The sequence below is a fragment of the Polypterus senegalus genome, chromosome 18 (assembly GCF_016835505.1).
Source record: "Polypterus senegalus isolate Bchr_013 chromosome 18, ASM1683550v1, whole genome shotgun sequence".
In the NCBI taxonomy this organism is placed as follows: domain Eukaryota; kingdom Metazoa; phylum Chordata; class Cladistia; order Polypteriformes; family Polypteridae; genus Polypterus; species Polypterus senegalus.
The window spans coordinates 21,656,625-21,662,624 of record NC_053171.1 but is presented as its reverse complement, the minus strand read 5'-3'; positions in this window follow the sequence as shown (position 1 = coordinate 21,662,624).

The window sequence follows — 6,000 nt, the reverse complement described above, 5'->3', positions numbered from 1 at the left end:
GAAACAATTTATTCATGAAACATACTTCATATGTGCAAGATGATTTATAGGAATGTCTCAACCTGTTCGTCATCATGTTCAACACATGTACCATATGTGGCACATAAATTGACCACAAAAATTGTTTATAAGTATATACATACATTTAGCAGTACCATACATATACAGTGGTGTGAAAAACTATTTGCCCCCTTCCTGATTTCTTATTCTTTTGCATGTTTGTCACACAAAATGTTTCTGATCATCAAACACATTTAACCATTAGTCAAATATAACACAAGTAAACACAAAATGCAGTTTTTAAATGATGGCTTTTATTATTTAGGGAGAAAAAATCCAAACCTACATGGCCCTGTGTGAAAAAGTAATTGCCCCCTGAACCTAATAACTGGTTGGGCCACCCTTAGCAGCAATAACTGCAATCAAGCGTTTGCGATAACTTGCAATGAGTCTTTTACGTCGCTCTGGAGGAATTTTGGCCCACTCATCTTTGCAGAATTGTTGTAATTCAGCTTTATTTGAGGGTTTTCTAGCATGAACCGCCTTTTTAAGGTCATGCCATAGCATCTCAATTGGATTCAGGTCAGGACTTTGACTAGGCCACTCCAAAGTCTTCATTTTGTTTTTCTTCAGCCATTCAGAGGTGGATTTGCTGGTGTGTTTTGGGTCATTGTCCTGTTGCAGCACCCAAGATCGCTTCAACTTGAGTTGACGAACAGATGGCCGGACATTCTCCTTCAGGATTTTTTGGTAGACAGTAGAATTCATGGTTCCATCTATCACAGCAAGCCTTCCAGGTCCTGAAGCAGCTAAACAACCCTAGACCATCACACTACCACCACCATATTTTACTGTTGGTATGATGTTCTTTTTCTGAAATGCTGTGTTCCTTTTACGCCAGATGTAACGGGACATTTGCCTTCCAAAAAGTTCAACTTTTGTCTCATCAGTCCACAAGGTATTTTCCCAAAAGTCTTGGCAATCATTGAGATGTTTCTTAGCAAAATTGAGACGAGCCCTAATGTTCTTTTTGCTTAACAGTGGTTTGCGTCTTGGAAATCTGCCATGCAGGCCATTTTTGCCCAGTCTCTTTCTTATGGTGGAGTCGTGAACGCTGACCTTAATTGAGGCAAGTGAGGCCTGCAGTTCTTTAGACGTTGTCCTGGGGTCTTTTGTGACCTCTCGGATGAGTCGTCTCTGCGCTCTTGGGGTAATTTTGGTCGGCCAGCCACTCCTGGGAAGGTTCACCACTGTTCCATGTTTTTGCCATTTGTGGATAATGGCTCTCACTGTGGTTCTCTGGAGTCCCAAAGCTTTAGAAATGGCTTTATAACCTTTACCAGACTGATAGATCTCAATTACTTCTGTTCTCATTTGTTCCTGAATTTCTTTGGATCTTGGCATGATGTCTAGTTTTTGAGGTGCTTTTGGTCTACTTCTCTGTGTCAGGCAGCTCCTATTTAAGTGATTTCTTGATTGATACAGGTGTGGCAGTAATCAGGCCTAGGGGTGGCTACGAAAACTGAACTCAGGTGTGATACACCACAGTTAGGTTATTTTTGAACAAGGGGGCAATTACTTTTTCACACAGGGCCATGTAGGTCCCTAAATAATAAAAAGCATCATTTAAAAACTGCATTTTGTGTTTACTTGTGTTATATTTGACTAATGGTTAAATGTGTTTGATGATCAGAAACATTTTGTGTGACAAACATGCAAAAGAATAAGAAATCAGGAAGGGGGCAAATAGTTTTTCACACCACTGTATAGCATACATATATATAGCAGTACCATTAATGTTAACATAATTTTGATTCACCCTGTATAAAAGAAAATATGGTTATTAAGTTAGACGCATACACAATCCACCTTAAAAGGAAAAATGTCTGCCCAGTTGCAGTGTCCCTGTCATTCCAACAGATAGTGCCTCACAAAACATCTGTAGTAATAAAATGCACTCCATCTATCATTCCAACAGATGGCACAACAGAAACATTAACACCATTTTGACAAATCCCATACCAAATGACATATAACTGGGACATATGCATTGCATTTGTCATTGCAAGAGATGGTGCATCACAAAGATTTGTAGTAATAAAATGCATTCAATTTATGGGACTTCTGATTGAGTCCAAAGTGTTTTTCGTGGGTAGTGCCCTGGCACCAGAAATAGTTATGGGTCTCAGATAAAAGGAGCCACTCTGCCTCAGCCAGGCCAGTTGTAGTCGGGAGTGGAAGACAGGGAAAAAAATCACCTGGGGGTAGTAGAGGAAGGAACAAAAAAGAAGAGAATATTTAACTCCACATGTTGAAAATATTTTCATTGCATTGAACTTCACATTTGAGCCTGTGCAGTGGTGTCTGATTTTGGGGTACTGCAATGCCCCCTACAGGTCACAGTATTTATTCCATCTAGTAAATAAAACTGTTGTCGCAGTCCGAATGAGGCAAGAGGTCCACAGAGAAAGGCTGGAGTGCCAACAAGGATGCCAAATTGATTTGGTTGGCAAAAGAAAAGGCAAATTAAGCAAAAAGCACAATAAAAAGAAGTAGCCCACTCTGCCTGTACGACGGCTGTTAATCCCAGGTCACCTCAGAGCTCTGTTCTCACCCAAAACCCGGGTTCAAATGAGACGCCATTCTCTGGGCACGTCCTCTTGGAAGGTGACCCAACAGGAAGGGGTGGAGCCTCCGCCGTGTGCCATGGGTGGGGCCACACAACCTCACTGGATGTCATCTCAGAGCTACAGGTGGAAGAGAAAGGACAGCGACAGCACCTCCTCTCGATTCAGTGAACCCCAAGGGGAAGCCCCAGGCCCACATGCGTATATGCAAGGTACGATAAATTCTGTTTGTGTATTTACGCCAGGCAGCTCTGTGTTATGCACAATATTTTTTGTTTTAATTGAAGTGATTTATTTGCTACTTTTATAAGTTCATGGGATTGTCAGAAGTGCAGTAAACGTGACACTTACAATTCATACAGCACATAACACAAAGCAGGCTCAGCCACTGAGATCCCATCGGACATTCGCTGCTCTTGGACACCCACAAGGGAATGTGAACCGAACGTACATCTTTTGTAAAAATCGAACCCATACAGTATTTTGTGGATCAGCCAGAAATATTTTACCAAGTACTGTATATCCATTTTAAGCAGCCTATTCATATTTCTCTGCGGTGGGCTGGCGCCTTGCCCGGGGTTTGTTTCCTGCCTTGTGCCCTGTGTTGGCTGGGATTGACTCCAGCAGACCCCCGTGACCCTATAGTTAGGATACAGCGGGTTGGATAATGGATGGATGGATATTCATATTTCTGAAGTAAATATACAGTGTCAAATGACCTATTTTACTTTCAAAACCTTTTTTTAAGGAAACTCTACGTTCAATTAATTATACCTACATTTTATTAAACTGTTTTTCTTGAAGTCTTCCTATTACTTGCCCTTAATATCATATGGGGTCCCCTGCTGCACTGGCTACACCGCTGACCCCATCGCCTCTCCACTTATAAAGCCAATCAGTGAATTTGACGTGCGTGACTCAGACAAGGCCACCTGTCCTCTCTAAAGTTGACTTTTTTGCTCTGTTTAATCTGACTGAAACGGACAGGGAGAGCCTTGGAAAGGGTGAAGGTCACCGTAAGGCTTTTGTGTTGAACAAAAGGTCTCTTGTATTTAAGTTGAAAGGAATTAACAATAAAGTATTGGAAACATCCGAAGGGTGTGACAGTCTGCAGGTAAGCAGAGGTGGAAAAGTATCTGAGGAGCGGTTCAGCACTTTATTAACTGTGTAATTGCTCAATGCGTGTGTCCAGCCATACATTTTACGAGCCCGCTAACCCGGAGCAGGGTTACTGTTACACCAAGCAAGTGAGGAACAATCTCTGAATGGGATGCCAGTCCATCACAGGGTTGTACAAAGGGAGATCCAAACGTCAGTTTAAGATGTGCATTCAAGCCACTGGAATCTGTTCTTTCTTTTAATGCATATACTGTACTGTACTTCAAAATGTCAATGAACAGTTGAAATCATTTTGTCCTCTGTGAAATTCATGGAGGCAATGTGCAAAATCTGCTAGCAGGGTCCCATGCTTGTTTTTGACAGAACAGAAACAGGCCTGTGTGGAGTCTGATTAAGTGGTTCCTCCCAGATTTCGAGCAGGGGGCATTCTGGTCGAGCAGCCGTGGGGCGTCTGTGGGTGAAAAAAGATTCACTGCTGTTAGAGCTTGTAATGGGAGATGTCATTGGTCTAACTTTATCAATGACGCTGTGATCTTCACAGAATCAATGGAGGCTCTCGAGAGAGAGACTGAGCAAGGAGTCTGAGTGTCCGGTCTTGTGAATGTCCTGATAAAAACCAACACCCAGGACATTAATGACCTCATGGGCACAGCCATCAGTCACATGTCTGTCTGTGGAGAGAGTGTCAACCTCATCAAGAGGTTTACTTACCTCGGCAGTGACATTCATGTCATTCCTATGAAGTCAGTAGACGGATTGGGAGAGCATGGAGGGTCATGAGGTCGCTACAAAGGTGTGTGTGGCGCTCCTGATATCTCTGCAAAACGATGAAGGTCCAAGTCTTTAGAGTCCCGGTGTTTCCTGTCTTCCTATACGGTTGCGAGACATGGACGCTATACAGTGACCTGAGACGAACACTGGACTCCATTAGTACTGTGTTTCTTCGGTAAATCCTTGGGTATATAAGAATATAAGAATATTTACACCAGGTGCTACAGACTCAAATCAAATGTATGATTTTATTATCTCTCTATTATAAAAAAAAACTTGCGACGACATGAGACTTTTTTCCTACAACAAGACGTGATCTTTTGAAGAGAGACAGAGAGACACTTTCACTTCCCGCGAGACGGTCGAGTCACGTCATCCTTACAACCTTATGAAGCAAGTCCCATGATACACATGCAGAGCAGGTTAGAGATAATGGAAGTAGGAAAATTCGAAAGTCTCAAATAAATGAGAGGAAAGATCGCAAACAAACGGAAAATATTACTCGGTGAAATAACGGAACAGCGAAAAGAGAATAGTGTTTGGTGATGTCTGGGGGAGAAGAGAGACAAGGCAGTGAGACAAGAGGACAGCTGCTGTGCAGGCTTTTAACCGTTTGAAGTGCCGCACGAAATGCAGATCACATGGCATGGCAGCAGCAACAAGCCAGCAGCTGATCGAGCAAAGAGGAGGTAAAAAAAAAACAGCATTTGTTTCCCATTGTATTACCGTTTAAGAGGTGGTTTGGAGGAGCGGCGGCATCACCATGGGGTTTGTTCAGCCCCCCTCTTCACAACGGCACATGGTGCTAGTGAGGGGGGCTTGGCGAGCGAACCGAGCAGGGGGCAAAGCCCCCTAGTTGTAGAAATAATAATAATATTAGCAGCTTACCAATCAAAACACAGTGTTCGGTCTTGAACCCAGGACCTTTGGTTTATAAGGCAGCAGTTCTTACCTCTGCACAATTCAAGAATACATGTAAACTCCCTTTCGATTGACATTTCAGCTTGAGTTTTTAACTCAGTGACAGCCACATGTAAATCGAATGCTTTTTGTTTTCTTTTGGTTATATTCTTGAATAAAAGCTCACGTGTTTATTTGATATTTGGGCTAAAGTCTTCACACATTATACACTTCACATCATCATTAGTATAACATGGAAAAAGTTTCTGCTTTAGGTATGTGTTCAGAAATTTCTTGCATTTCTCACATTTATTTCCTTTCATCCTACATTTAACCAGAACTTTGTAGAGACAGAACACACATGAAATGCATGTATTCCAAATAATGATATACTGTATTATTTACCATATACTGTACAACTCCAGGCACCTTACATGCAGATAAGGAGCCTTGGCTTGAGCTGAGAGAACTTTTTCCCCGCGAGCTGAGCTCCGTCCAGTAGGCTGATCGACGCATTTACAAAACAAAAGACGCTGATGGTGGAGGTGCGAAGGGATTCAAGGTGGGCCAGGATTACAAGTTT